Here is a 14,665-nt window from a genome sequence, read left to right as displayed (position 1 = left end):
AGTGATCCTAGCAGCTCTCTAAAATGGGTAGGGTGGCAGCTAGACCTTACTGCTTCTTTTTCTAGTTTTTTCCAAATGTAGATTTAACTATCCTAACTGGGATGTAACTACTCCAGACATATTCTGTTACATCTAATAAACCAGGATCTTTGTCATTCAGCATCCTCTCTGATTCTATTTCCATGTTTCCATTACTCTTTATGGGTATAAATATTCCTGTAAATTTTATCATTCTTTGCTTTTCATTTCAGAACTTTTCCATTTCTTTGTGAGAGCTGGCTGGTGTTGGCAGACATGACAGAGTTTTTGTCATTTTTTATTTACCCTTCTCATCTTCTTTGTTTGTTCTGGTCCAGGACCCTGTGTGTTACAACTCCTGACCTGAGAATGGAATTACTTGCTTTGAAACTGACTTCCTCTCTGGTGTAACTGGAGGACCTTCCCTTGTGCTCTTCGTCAGTCATGGTCAGACCTTGGGGTGAATTATGAATATCCTTTAGCTCTGGGAGTTCTTTCCAAAGGGACCAATTCCAGGGCCAAGGAAGGGTGTGCAGTAATAACCAAAGAGCAAAACACAAAAGGTTTCACATGTAAGTCTGTGATATTTGCCTGTTTTCCTCTTTTGGGATACTGGCCATTAATTTTCTGAGAAGAAAACCCTGCTCAAAGAAGGACTGTGGCCAAGAGGCCAGGCCAGGCCCTCAGACTAAGACTGTTCAGGCAAAGAACTATGGCACTGGGGCCAGGCCCTTGGACTGTTCAGGGAAAGAACTATGGCATTGGCAATAAAACCTTGTACAGAAGAACTAATTTGAGCTAAATTACCTAGCAACAGAGTAGGTTTTTTTAATTTATTGAAAGAAATATCAAATATGCCTGTATTTTCAAAATTATTACTGTAATTTTTAGTGTACTCCTGTATGCTCCTAAAATGAGAACAATTTTGTAGACTATTTTGCTTTGAAAGGAGAAATCAGTGGTTAATCGCTGTGCTGCTGGGAGAAAAGAGATTACTGTTCTTATCTTACTGTTGCACTACTTGAAGAGTGTTCCTAGTGCTGTGCTCATTCCTACCTTGGCTCTTGAGCTAGTTTTTTTCTTTTCCAATCCACTCTACCCTTGCTTTTAACGGATGGCATTTTAGACTTCAGTGGCTGCAGTAGCAATTCTGTAACATCTGCCTTTTAGATTTATTTTTTTAAACACAAACCGAAGGTATTACCATAGGACTAAATCATTTGTAGTGTACTGACTTTACTGCAGCTAAATTCAGCTAGAATGTACAACCAAATAACAATATACATAGCTTTAAAATGTGTGAAATGCTTGCTTGTATTTTAAAGTCGAACAATTAATGTAATGAGATATCTTGCATAATTATACACGCCTTAAAAGGAGAATTTAAAGTGCAGAAAAGCATTACATCCATTACATTCCACCTTTGATCTTTTTTTTTTTTCTTCTCATTTCAGTGATGCTCCATTTCTCTTAAGCCAAAAACAGGTAAAGCATATCTGACTTTTATGTCATTTGCCATACCCACAGGAGCTGCTTTGCTTCATTGCTAGCATTGTTTAGATTATTTGTACCAGAGAGGAAAGAACTGAGAAGCCAATAAATTTCAGCTGCTTTTTAAAAGGAGTTGAAAATCAATAATAAATTATTGTTTTCTATAGAAGTTTATGTTCCTTATGTGTCCCCTCAGACATATGGATGTAGCTATAAATTAATTTAGTTCTAGGCTGTAAAAAACCTAACTTTCTCTGGACTGACTCTCTGGCATGCATTAGTGATATAAAAATAACATATCTTGGCAGAATAGCTTTTGAGGAGTGCCGAACACTGCAAGTTATTTTTATAGTTTAATGAGATATAGGCCCATACTTCCATAGTGAGCAGAGCACTCTATAATTTACTGCAGTAAAATGATCAGGATTCATGCTGTCTATAAAACATGAAAAGCATTCTTCATTTCTTACCAATTAGATCATAGTTACAACTTCTGGCTCCTTTGAGCTTAAAAGAAAATTCTAACTGCTAGACATAAATGAATGCTGTGGTTAAATTAAAGCCTTCAACAGCCCAAACAGGCTTGAAAGAAATGCCTTCCGGATGGTATTAACATGCATATTTAAGTGCTATTTTTAAAATTTAACTGCAAGCCATGGCAAGCACAAATGTTTTTAATAGCTATTTCAAAATTGAAACATTAATTTAAAAAGTATTTCAATTGCTGCTAATTTCTTCTCAATAATTTTATTTCAGCTTTTATTACAACAGATTTTTTCTTTATGTGATGACAGACAACTTGAACCAAAGTCCTGAGATTTCATAATTTGCTGGCCTTGAAATGATTCTCCCATAAAATATGTCATGCACAAATAAAAGTCTCAATTCATCAAAAATGTCTGATTTACAAAGTGAGAAATCCTATTTATTTCAGTGGCACATCAGCGTAGGACAGCTAGATGGACATGTTCACAGAGCTAATGCTTTGGTCTTGTGCCTCAGTTCAGAGACTAATCACTGCACATAAAATACCTGTGGCTTGTTCTGCAGTGTAGGGAGAACAAAGCAGTGTGGAGGAGCAGGAAGTAAGGAAAGAACAGATAGCAAAGATGTTTGGTTTTCTGTCACAGGTTGCTGGTGTTGTTAATCTTTGCTTTAGTACTCCACAATTTCAATTCTTTTCCAGTTTGGTCACACTGACAAGCCACAAGCACTGTTTGTTGCTTACATGAAATGTTGATTGCTTGACAGAAATGAATTTGAGGATGGCTCAAAGGTGACCTTGCAAGTCTTTGAAATATCAAAGTATGTTGATCTGATACACCTGATAAAAGTGTCATTTAAATATCCATGGAAACTGACTTTCACATGCAGCTCAGGAGCTTTGGTCATAAACAAAATACTGGACTGTGAAGGGATTTCAAAGATATACCTCATCCTTTTGATGTCTGCAGCTAATTCTTTTCTTCAACTCTGTCCTTACAAAGACTACTGAAGGTGAAAGTAAGCTGTACAGTGGGAACACTGTGATTTGTTTATTGCTTTGATATTTCCCATACACTACTGCTCCTGTGAATACAGAATGTGTGATAAGACACAAGTGAATCCCCACCTCTGTATTTAAAGATGCATTAATCTCTGCATGTGGCTATATTTGCATGTGTTAAGTGGGAAGCAAGCTAAAGCCTTGTGTTGCCACAGAGGTGTTCAAAACCAGCCTGTAAACTTGGTATTAGTGTCTCATTTTTGCTATAGCCTTGAAAATGTGTTTGTGCTGTGTATTGTTAGCAGGGTCTTCTCCAACATTCACATTATGTAAGCAGTATTTAAGTCCAGGTAGTCATTTAACTAACATAATGAAGTAGGCAACTGTTACAGATAATTAAAGGAGATGAACAGTTCATATTCCTTCTTTTGTAATTTTGGTCCAGCTGGGTGAGACAGATATTTTTCCAGCCTGTGGACATAGATGACGTCACCATTTAATAGAGCCTGTTAAAGATCACTACTGTAGAAATGAGAATTACCCTCTTATTATTTTATTATCTTGCTTAGCAACAGAATATTTGTAAGACTGTGGTTTACTGAGTAGATTAGTATGCACAACCAACCAACCAAACCAAACTAAAACAAAACCCAACAAAAACAAATCCGTGTTTTTTAAATATTACACATCTTTTGTTTTTTAGGTTTTCTGGAGGATTGATTCAATTATACAGTACTAGGTATTTTTGTCTTTTTTTTTCAATATTTAATTGATTTTATTTTAATCTTTTTAGGCTTTGTACCATCTGTGATTTACAGATCTTAAGAAATTTTCGTGAGAATTTAAAAATTATGGGATCCATTTCATTAGTTTCTTTTTATTTTTCTTTTTTTTTGCAAAACATAAACTTAAGAATAATAAGAATAATATAAATAAATAGTAATAACTGATTTGGAATAATCAATGGAGAACACTTACTTTTATGTGAGAGTTTTAAAGGGATTTCAAGTGCAAATTAATTGAGTCTACTCATGCTCTTTGGGGTGAAGTTAATTAATATTATTGCCTTCATCACAGGCCCCAGCTGTGAACAATCCTGGGCTTCTCCTGGACAGTAAAATCAAGCAATAAAAACTGTATGTTTTGTGATTAGATGGAAGTGGTGCCTCATTTGAAGATATGATCCTGCTGAACTTATTAAAGAATGTAAGTCAAGGAGCTGCCTTTGACCAGATGAAAAAGCCCTTGGAAGAGAGCTTAAGCTAGCCAGGTACATGCAATTTCTGTTCACCATCACTCTCCTCTAGGGCTCTGGTAGAGAGCCTGTGTCCAAAGTCCCTTTGTAACATCAGCCCTGGCTGTGTGACAGGGCCTGCCACTGCAGGAACTACAGTGAGAAGGGCAGGACCGCATGCTCCCAGCTTCAGGGGCTCGGTCCCAGGTTCTAGCCTCATCTTCAAGGACAGAATGTTTTTGCCAATGTGTTGGCCGAAGAACAGGAATGGTCATAGCATGGGCACAAATTTCCTTCTGCAGTAAATGGATGTAAGGATAAAAGTGTTCAGTTCCCAGGAGTTTCTATCTCTTTTCTTCCTGTGTACAAACATCAGACTTTTGGAGACAGTAAGAGAGATGGAAACTTGTACAGATAGCAGCACAATAAATATAAATTGGATTTCTACCTCTGCCAAAACTGACACAACAAAGGAGAATAGGAGGGGTTATTTAAGAAAATAATCTATTTATAGGATGAAGTAACAAAATTGTCTTTTAGTTAGCTTATTTATTTTTATTTTCTTAGGGTGTCCTTAAGGGCTAGAGTGCTGCAATCTACAAAGAAGCCACATAACATGGTCTGAATATTATGGCAGCAACACATGTGTGACATTAGGTTTGACTTTGCGCTGTGTAAAGCAAATCTGTCATGCCCTTACTGTTGGAGCAGATGTGGAAAGAAGATCAATAACTGGTAAATGTCAGGGGACATTTGTTACACTTGAGCTGATGACTGGAAATAAGAAGTAAGTTGATTTAAAGTTTTTTAAAGATCTGACATGCAGAAATTATAAGTGAAATGTGGAAAAACTTTGTCCACACTTCTGCCTTTTGTAGAGAAGTTTCACCCCATAAAGTCTCTAAAATGAAAAAAAAGTCTTTGAATATGGGAACAGCTACTTCAATCTCCCTCTAACTCAAGCAAGTTCCTACTGTTCAACTTCAAAGCATAGTTTTGGAACTCTGAGGCATTTTAATGAACTGTCCCCAAAAATCCTGTGCCTATTGGCCTGGTGGTGGTGGCTTCTCAGATAATCAGATTATCCAGTGCAACTGTCACCAAGGGAGGTATGCAAGAGTGGCAATGCAGCTATCTGAGGAGTACTCCATAAAGGTATGTGGTCACTTCTATAGAATAATGAAAAGTTAAGGTTGGAGAAGTCTGAACAACAACCTAGCCCCATTGCCACTACATCATGTCCTCAGGTGCCATATCCATGTTTCTTGAATACTTTAGGGATGCCAGCTTCACCACTTCCCTGGGTGAATTACAATACTTGATAGCCCTTTCAATTAAGAATTTTTCCTAATATATAATCTAAAACTCTATGACAAAACTTTTTCTCTTGGCCTTGTCACATATTACCTGGTAGAAGAGACTCACAGCCACCTCAGTACAACCACCTTTCAGGCAGTTACAGAAAATAAAAAGGTTTCCCCTGACCCTCATTTTTCTCCAGGTTAAATAACCCCAGTTCCCACACCTGTTCCTCATAAGACTTATGCTTCAGCCACTTCATTGCTTCCATTGTCCTGCTCTGAAACATAAAATATACAGGTATTGTACATAGATATATTTTGTGTAATGTGTAATATGTAATATAGATTATAGATATAGATGTACATTTTATATGTGTGTGTATTTATTTATTTATTTATTTATTTGTTTGTTTGTTTATTATGAAATCATGGATACCCTGCATTGGAAGGGACCCACATTGATCATCAGTGTCCAGCTCCTGGCCTGGTACAGGACAGTCCCAAGAACTGCAACATGACAACAGATTTTAAACTTAGATTGTTTCATGGTTGCTGTGGCCAAGGTGGCCGCCAATCTTCACACCTGAGGGCTGTGTCTTAACAAGCCACAAGCCAAGGAAGGTACCTCTCCTAATTGGCTCCCTTAGTAGCTATATCTTGAGGCTATTATTCAGACATTTTAGGACTGTTCTGGACTTTTTTGTGCCAGCTGTGTCATGCTCCCAGTTAATGTCTGAAAAGTTGATATTCCTATAAGGACAAAGGCAGCTGTTTTGAAGTTGTCCCTTAGTTCCTCAAAGAAGAATTCTCTGGAATCATTGTCCTGGGTAGGTGGCCTATCATAGACTCGATGACATCCACATTATTTTTCTGCCCCTTAATCCTTACTCAGAGACTGTCAGCTTGCCATTGCTGGCTTCAGGCAATATTTCAGCCTTTCCAGCTCACCTGCCCTGCCTGTCCCTCCTGGAGAGCTTATGACCATCCAACATGGCACATCAATCAAGGGGCTCATCCTCCACTTATTCCAATGATGTAAAATCTCTGGGACCAGGCCAAAGCCTCCAGCTCCTCTTTGTTCCTCACACTGTGTGCCTTGGTGTAGAAACATTTCAGTTATGGTCTGTTGCAACTGATGCCTCATGGAGAAGCTTGAGAGATCCCACTGGCACCTCCTCCTTCAAATTTTGGTATGACTTCCCATTGATCTGGCAAGCATGGGTTTGCCCCTTCCTCCTTCAAATCTAGTTTAAAGATTTCTCAAAGAGCTGAGATAACTCCTGTGTTTGAACCCTTCTTCCTTTCTGAGATAGATTCATCCCATCAGGTATTATTAAACTAAGTGCTGTATAGATTACCTTATGGTCAAAAACATCAAAATTTTTGCAGTGACACTAGCCTCAGAGATATGTACTGACCTGATGAATCTACCTGTTCCTTTCAATATTAATTCCTACTACTGGAAGAATAAAGGAAAGCATTACCTGTGCTTGTCTGATCCTTCAACCAATTGTCCTAAGGTCCTGATATCCAGTCTGGTTGCCCTTGGACTTCTCTTTGGTATCTAATCACCACTGATTTCAAAAACTAGTAAGGGATAATAACCAGAGTGCCTTGCTGGGCGGGAGAGCTTTCTAGCAATACCTCTTACCAGAGCCCCAGTAAGGGAGAAGGTTTTCCTGTTGGTTGTGTCTGGTTTGCATATTGGGCCTTCTCTTCCATTAGAAGTGAGCCACCTCTGACAACTACCCTTCTTTTGCTCCTAACAGAGTTTGTGAAGGAGAGGTTAAATTGTGTTGCCCTAAGTGGGCCCTTTATCCCAGAAGGATCTTCTTCCACCTTATCAGCTGACTGTCCTTCTAGTTCCACGGCCTCATACCTGTCATAAGAGGTGCCAGTCCTACTTGCCATTGTCAAGTTTCTGCCTTCCTCCCAGTATGGGCAGTAACCAGCTTCTGGCTTTTATGTTCAACACATCTTTGACTACTTGCGGGTTCTGCTACAGTGGAGGCTTGAGACTCCTGAGATTGTAACATCTCTGAGAGTAACCTCTTGACCTCTTGCTCATTTTCTCGAATACTACATAGCCTACTCACTTCCTCCTTGTTTTTCACTAATTCTCTTCTTGGGAAAGGAAAAACAAATGAAAGTCACTGAAACAGTTCAAATTGGATTTGTGGAAACAGGGAGGTGGGGGGAGGAGTGTTTTTGAGATCCTAATCTAAAATAAATATATGGTCAGACAAGGTTAAAAAGGAATGATGATGAGATAATACAAACACAGGGCAAAGCAGTAAACTGATTGGTCTTTTAGATAAATCTGTGGACACAAAGTAGAAAAAGTAAAGTGCACGGAGAGTTTTGAAACTGATGTAAAGGAAAGGCTTTAAGGCTTCAGAACTCAGTAAACTCAAATTAAAGATTACACTCATTTTACTGCCTGAGATTGTAACTGAGCAGCACAATTAAATCAGAGAGCTTGAGATGAGGGATTTTGCATGCCACACAAATACAACTTTTTCTGTTTGAAGAAGATCCTGTGGATTTGGAGCAAGCCCAATCTGTCTCTTCAGCTAGCTAGGAGCCAAATCTGATCAATGTGTGAAAAAGCAATGGACTTGATACGTTTTTATTTATAAGAAGGCAACTGATATTCAGTTTTCTTTGCATCCTGAAGTGACACTCCAAGGTGTCTGATGTGATGCCCAGAAGTAAGTAAATGTGTGGTTTACCTTGTTGTAAGTCTGCATGTTTTAAAGCAAAGCATTGATTTTTGGCAATATAATCTGGCATAAAGTCTAAATGGCTGTTATAACTAAAAGACATTGCTCTTCTTGCTCCCTGGGCATTGTAGAAACTCTGGTTCCTCTTTTTTCACTCCATTTATTAATGTCAGTCTTCAAGGCAGTGTGGTGTGTTGACCTTTATCTTGATCAGAAAATGACAGAAATAATGATCCACTATAAAGTTTCTGAGAGGCTGTCCCTTTCACCTCACTTTAAATTTGATTTTGCTCCTTCATGTTAATTCTGCTGCTCTTGTCTCTGTCTCTGTCTGCTCACTTGCCTATCCATTTCTGCTCAGTCCTTTTCCTGCCCTTTTAAATTTATTTTTCTTCTATTGCTGCATTGTCTTTCCTATGCTTCATTCTTCCCTGCAGTCTTTCATATGTCCTTCCTTTATCTTGCATATCCAAACATCTTATTAAATCTACTCTTTTTTTTTTTTCCTCCAAGTATCTTATCCTTTGAGCTTTTGCTTTCTATCTCTGACTAGTAATAATGGTTATCTCTTTATGTGAGGGAATTGGAGATGTATAGTGAAAGAGCATATGCTGTTACTTTCCTTTGCACACTCTCCCGTTTCTCTATTCACTCAGTAATTTTTTTCCAGTCTTCTCTTTCTACTCTTGTGCTGCACACCCTGAAGCTCATCACTTTGCCAGTTTTCTCCAGGAGACTGTGACAATTATTTTTTACTCTCTTGTGGCAGGATTTTTTGGCTTTATTTTGCTTTCCTAATTTTTCCTTATCTTCTTTTCTTTCCCACTGTTATTCTTTAGCTCTTATTGCTCCATTTTTTCTCCTTTTTCAGATGAAGTTTAGTATCGGGGCGCGGCTCTCCGGTATGGAGGCTCCGCCGATACGGTGGTAATAAGAATGCGTACACCATGGCAGGTCGTCTCTCGGACGCTGCTTTATTCGCTGAGGGCTGGGTGTCAGGGAGGATCCGCGACCCGTCCGCTCGGCAAGGGAGCAGGCTCCGAGAGCCCCGAATAAGGGGCGGGGTGGGGCTTATAACAGGTGGCAAATAGGAGGGACAGGGTACAAAGGGTCCAGTAGGAATGGGGTTCGGAGGAGGAGTTGGGATGGAATAATTGGGGTACAGCAAATGGGGATGAGGGAAGGGGGCGATAACCGGGGAAGAGCCAATTACAGACAGAGAACTTAGGAACATTCTGGAACTAAAGGCAAGTACAAAAATGATTGACATAAAGATGGACATAACTGACAGTTACATAACATAAGGGGGGTGGTAGATTCGATGGGCAGCTTGGAGGCGGGAATTTATACAACAGCCTCCTCCCAAGGCATATTCGGGGGGGCTTTTCCCAAGTCCCCTACCACAAAGTTTTCCTCACAAAAAAGGGAAAGGATTGCAAAAGTCTGCTAACATGAACAGTCCCATACCCACGCTTTACAGACATTTAAACTAACTGCACAATCCCACAGAGAGTATAATGAAGTGATAAACAGCAGGAATCTAGATTTCCCCTTGCTCTCTAGAAGTTCTTTGTTTGCCAGAACTCTGACTTCTGGTGAACAGAAGGTTTAATTTCTAAATACAAGATTATTTACAATTCATGAATTTCTTTGTGAAATGGACATCGGAAATAGCTGAATGACGCTTCACGCTGAAGTTCAACGCGGTCTAGGACCGTTTCTGAATCTCCTTTGTCCAAAGGCTGTTTTTTGTTCTGTGATCACATTTCATTCCTGCATCACATCTTTGCTATTGTCTGTGGAGCCTGATGATTGATTATGTTAATGAGAGAGTCAAGGAGATGGAGGGAAAGAAGCAGCCAAGACCTTTCTTGAAATGTACAACTTGGTTCAAATTTTATGTCTCCCTGTTACTGATTTTGATTAGACTGGGTTTTGTTTTTTCTTTATTTTAGTTTTATTTGTTATTTGTTTTGTTTTGTTTTGTTTTTCCAGTTGTTTTTTTAGGTTCTTTCCTTGGTTTCGTAATTCTTAAAAATGGAGGAGGAGAAATGTTTTGGGAAGATTGAGTGACAGCCTCTAGTGATATGCATACTAACTTCTTAAACTAGAATAAATTCCATCATAACTGAGTTCAAAACTTCTGCTTGTTAGAAAATTGGTCCCCTGTTGAATTGCCAACTAATTGAGTTTTCTTTCTCAAAGGAGTGAAGCAAAATATAATAAAAGAGGAGGAAGCCAGATGAAGTAAACACACAAAAGATGAATTGGAGGTCTCTCAAATTGAAACACTGGTGTCAGTACTGACCTAGTTCTTATTTTATAACATATGTATGTTAGCCCTATTTATGGTACTGCATTTTAAAATCAGCATTTTTTTTTTAAATAAAGTGAACTTACTATTTTAATTATACCTCAAAGAAAACAGACAAGAAAAATCCCAAACTGTGTCTTGCTTTTATTCACTTTCCCTCACAACTGCTTGGTGGAATGCATCCTTTCTTTACTCCTGGAGCTGAAGAAATGTAAAATGTGGGAGCCACTTATGGGGAAGACAGGGTCAGGATGCCCTGGAAAAACACCCTAGTGTAGCTTAGGGTGAGAGATTGACAAAATTCCCCATCATCCTCTGTTGTTAATATAAATGCTGTGCTGCCAGTCCCTGGCTGCACACTCCCCAGATCCAGAAAGCTCTATACCATCTGTTCCTCCATCGGTCCTCTCTGCAGCACCACTCCCTCCCCGCTTCCGCATTGGTTAGGTCCTAGTGACACCACTCCAACCCTCCCCTGTCTTCTCTCCCCATTGGACAAGTTGTACTCCAACCCCTCCTACTGAAACAGAGATTTTTGGAGTTCACTTAAGTTAGCAAAATGAATTAAGCATTCATATTCTAGCTTGTAGAGTTATGTATTGACTTTTAACCTTTTAAGAAACCTCTGCCACAATACAAAAGGGCATAAGAAAATGCAAATTTCCTAAGCTTCTTGCATAAAGAACAATACCAGAAATGACCAAAGATGCAAAGAACCCAGGTAAAGAGGCTACTGTGTTCCTAAGCCTACCAAGACTGACAGATGGTACTCAGATAAGCACCAAAGGACCAAAAGCACATGCGCAAAGGAGAAAAGTTCAAAAGTTCAACCATAAAGAAGACCACAATCTTCACCCTCGAGACCACCAAAGACCCCTGCAAGACCACCACAGCAAACCACGCGTGCCCAGAAGGGCGTGGACCTATTTAGCATGAGAGGTGAGGACAAGTGGGGCCAGGGGTTGAATATGCATGAAAAAGTTGTGCAATGTTGTCATGGTTTGATACTGGCACAATGCCAGTGCCCCCATGAAAATGCAATCTCTTGACTGAATGCTGTAAAATGCAATTGAGAACAGAGCAAAGCAGGCCCAAGCTTAATAACAGAAAAAAAACCCCTTTATTAAGCTACAACTATAAAAGAAAAAAAGAAAGGGGAAAAAACCACACAAAGATCAAAATGGAAACCTTGCAAAGCATTCCTCCTCCCACCACCCAACTCCAGCAAACCACAGTGAGACACAGTCTGGACCTCAATCAGGTTTCCACCCTCCAGACAATTGATAATCAGTCCATCGAGGGAACAGGAGTCTCTCCTGTGCCACAGATCCACAGGAAACCCAGCTGCCACATCCTGTGTTTCCATGTCACACATGGTACCGCCCAGAGAAAGAGTTTGCCATGGTGACCATTCTCCTTTCTATGCACAGTGCTCTCACCACCAATGCATGGACAGGCAGACTGCTTTTAGGATTTTTCCTTTCAAGGATGCCCTGCCAAGAGGAGGAAAAAACCACAACAGTTCAGTTTTTCATTTTTTTTTTGGGACCATAGTCCCCCCCATTTTCCCCCTGGAGCCAAGGGTCCAAGAACAGAGATCTTCTTCTCTTCTCCTTCACTGAGGACAGTGACAAACCCCCTACCTTTCCTCTGTTCGCTCCACTTCTGTCTTTTCCCAGCTGAAGCAGGTCTCTTGGCTCACAGGCATCCTCCTAAAATACAGTCTCTCTTGAAGGAGAAGATTGATTCAGTCAGTGGCTACCAAGGAAAAAGTCCAGCCAAAAGCCACTCCTTCACTCCCTCCCATCTAGAATTTCTCCTTCTAACATCTCAGGGCCCACGCTGTCTCTCTTCCTCTCTTTCAAATCAAAGAGGGGAAAAATTTCACAAAGCTTTCATTTCTCAAGGAAGGGTTAAAAGTCCCGACACCCTGGCTGGCTCTCTGCCCGGATTCTCCGGCTCCCACAGGCAGCTGGGCACCTTGTGGCTCCCCTGCTCTTCTCCTTCCCTGCAGTGAACTGCTGACAAGTCACAGCTGCCTCTTTTCTCTCTCTCTCTCTCTCAAGAGGGACTCTGGGGGGGAACGGAGACATCCCAGATTTCTCCACCCTTCCATCTGCAGGGGCCAGCCCGATTCCAGTCCCTCCACCCTTGGGCCCACCTCAGTAAGGCCATGGGCCTTCCCCTCCCCACCAGCCACGGCCGGGCAGGGGAGAGGCTGCACTGCGGCTGAGCGGAACCAAAGAGAGCGAGTTCCCCTGGGAATTCTGCTTTTAACCCCTCTGTGTTCTCAGAGGCGTGTCCACCTTCAATTGGTCGATATCCAAATTGACCTCTTCCTTCCGAGAAAATTCTTTTTCTGTGTCAAACCATGACAAATGTACTGCATATGGAACACCTTTTTAAATAAAAGTGTGGGTCAAATTAAGGATCAGGGCAAAAGTTTTTGGAGAGTGATCTCACTTGTGTTGGGCACTGACAATACATACCCACTTCATAACTACCCCAAGCTGTGGAGTCTATTTATTTATTCCACATACCACTTCACTACCTCCCTTCAGTTATATACCCCAACTCCACCCCCATTCCTGCCTCCTTTTGCTTCTGCTTCCTTTCAGCAGTGGTTGTCAGCCTGCCCTCCCTGCTCCTGCCTCTACCCTGCCTGCCCACTATGTTCCTACCCTGCCTGGACCCTCGGACTGTTCCTAAATAAACCCTGCTAGATTTTACAGAGTGAAGGACCCTCTCATTTTTTCCTGGTGAGGCACAATTACACCATCGGGACTCGGGTGTCTGGTGGGCTGGGGGAGTTGTCAGCGCAGACCACAGCAGGGTTGCTCCTGGACTTTCTCAAAATGGTGTCCCTCCTCCTTCACCTCCTTGTATTCCTGCCATTCCCCTTTCATCCATTCCCACATCAAGTTCTGCCCCCATGCCGGGTCCCTCCCCTTCGATCGTGTTGATGGTGTCATCATCAGGACCCGCGCCCTCCATCCCTCTGACCACGCCCCTACGTGGGCTTCCTGTGGGTGGTACCAGCCTCCAGGAAGGCCATACCCCAGTGGGTAGGTCAGGCCTAACACCAGCCCATGTCCCTCCCTCTGCTGCCACTTCCAGTTCTCACACTGGCAGGACCAAAGTGGGCTTGGCCAGAGGCAGGCCATCTTGGCTTGCCAGGACCCCAGCCATTGCGTCCCACCAACCAGCTGGAGGTCCTGCGTTCTAGCTTGCCCTGCCTCATCCTCTGAAGAGGATGGGGACAGTAGCGCCCCCAGCAATAACAACAAGCCAGGGGGAGCTGGACGTAGATTGAGTGAGGAGGCCTTTAGGGACTGGGGATTTGGAACAGGTGCAGGAACTTGACTGGTCATCATGAAACAGGGAAAGGAGCTGTGGTGGGAACAGATTTTATATGCAGAAGTGAAGGAGTTGAGGAAGGTGGCAAAGAACTATGGCTGCAATTCACCCTATTTTAGAAACACTCTGGACCTAACCTTTATGGGACATACTCTGATCCTGCATGACCTTTGTTATATCACCAAAGCGATGCTGTTCTGCACAGAGTTTCTTCTGTGGGAGATTTAATGGAAAAAACTGTAAAAACCAATTTTAACCAAATTTGACTTAAGTGAAGTACTGGGTGAAGGCGAGGAGGGCCTTGAGGCACTGATGGGAGAGGGGGAGTTCAGCTGAACAGATGATCAGGTCATGCTGCCCACCAATATTTTGGATGACATCAAAGCTGCAGCAAAGACTGCTCTTTTAAAAATATTAGATGGGACCACCCCCCTCCAAAACCTCTCCTCCATACACCAGGGGGCTGCTGAGACATTTATTAAGTTTGTGGACTGCCTTCGAGAGGCCATTGATCAACAAATATACAATACAGAGGCCAGGGAAGAGCTTTTGAGGACAATGGTGATGAGCAATGCCAATTTAGAAAACAAAAAGTTCCTCAGAGCTCTACCCCAAGACCCCGAGCCAACCATCCCCCAGATGGTCAATGCTTGCACCAAAGCCTATTCTTTGGAAACAACCTTGGCAATGGCCATGAGCAAAGGGGTGGGGGAGGCAATGGTCAATGTTAATAACGTAAGA

The sequence above is a fragment of the Lonchura striata genome, chromosome Z (genome assembly GCF_046129695.1).
Source record: "Lonchura striata isolate bLonStr1 chromosome Z, bLonStr1.mat, whole genome shotgun sequence".
NCBI classification, from domain to species: domain Eukaryota; kingdom Metazoa; phylum Chordata; class Aves; order Passeriformes; family Estrildidae; genus Lonchura; species Lonchura striata.
Note: the sequence above shows the minus strand (reverse complement) of the source record.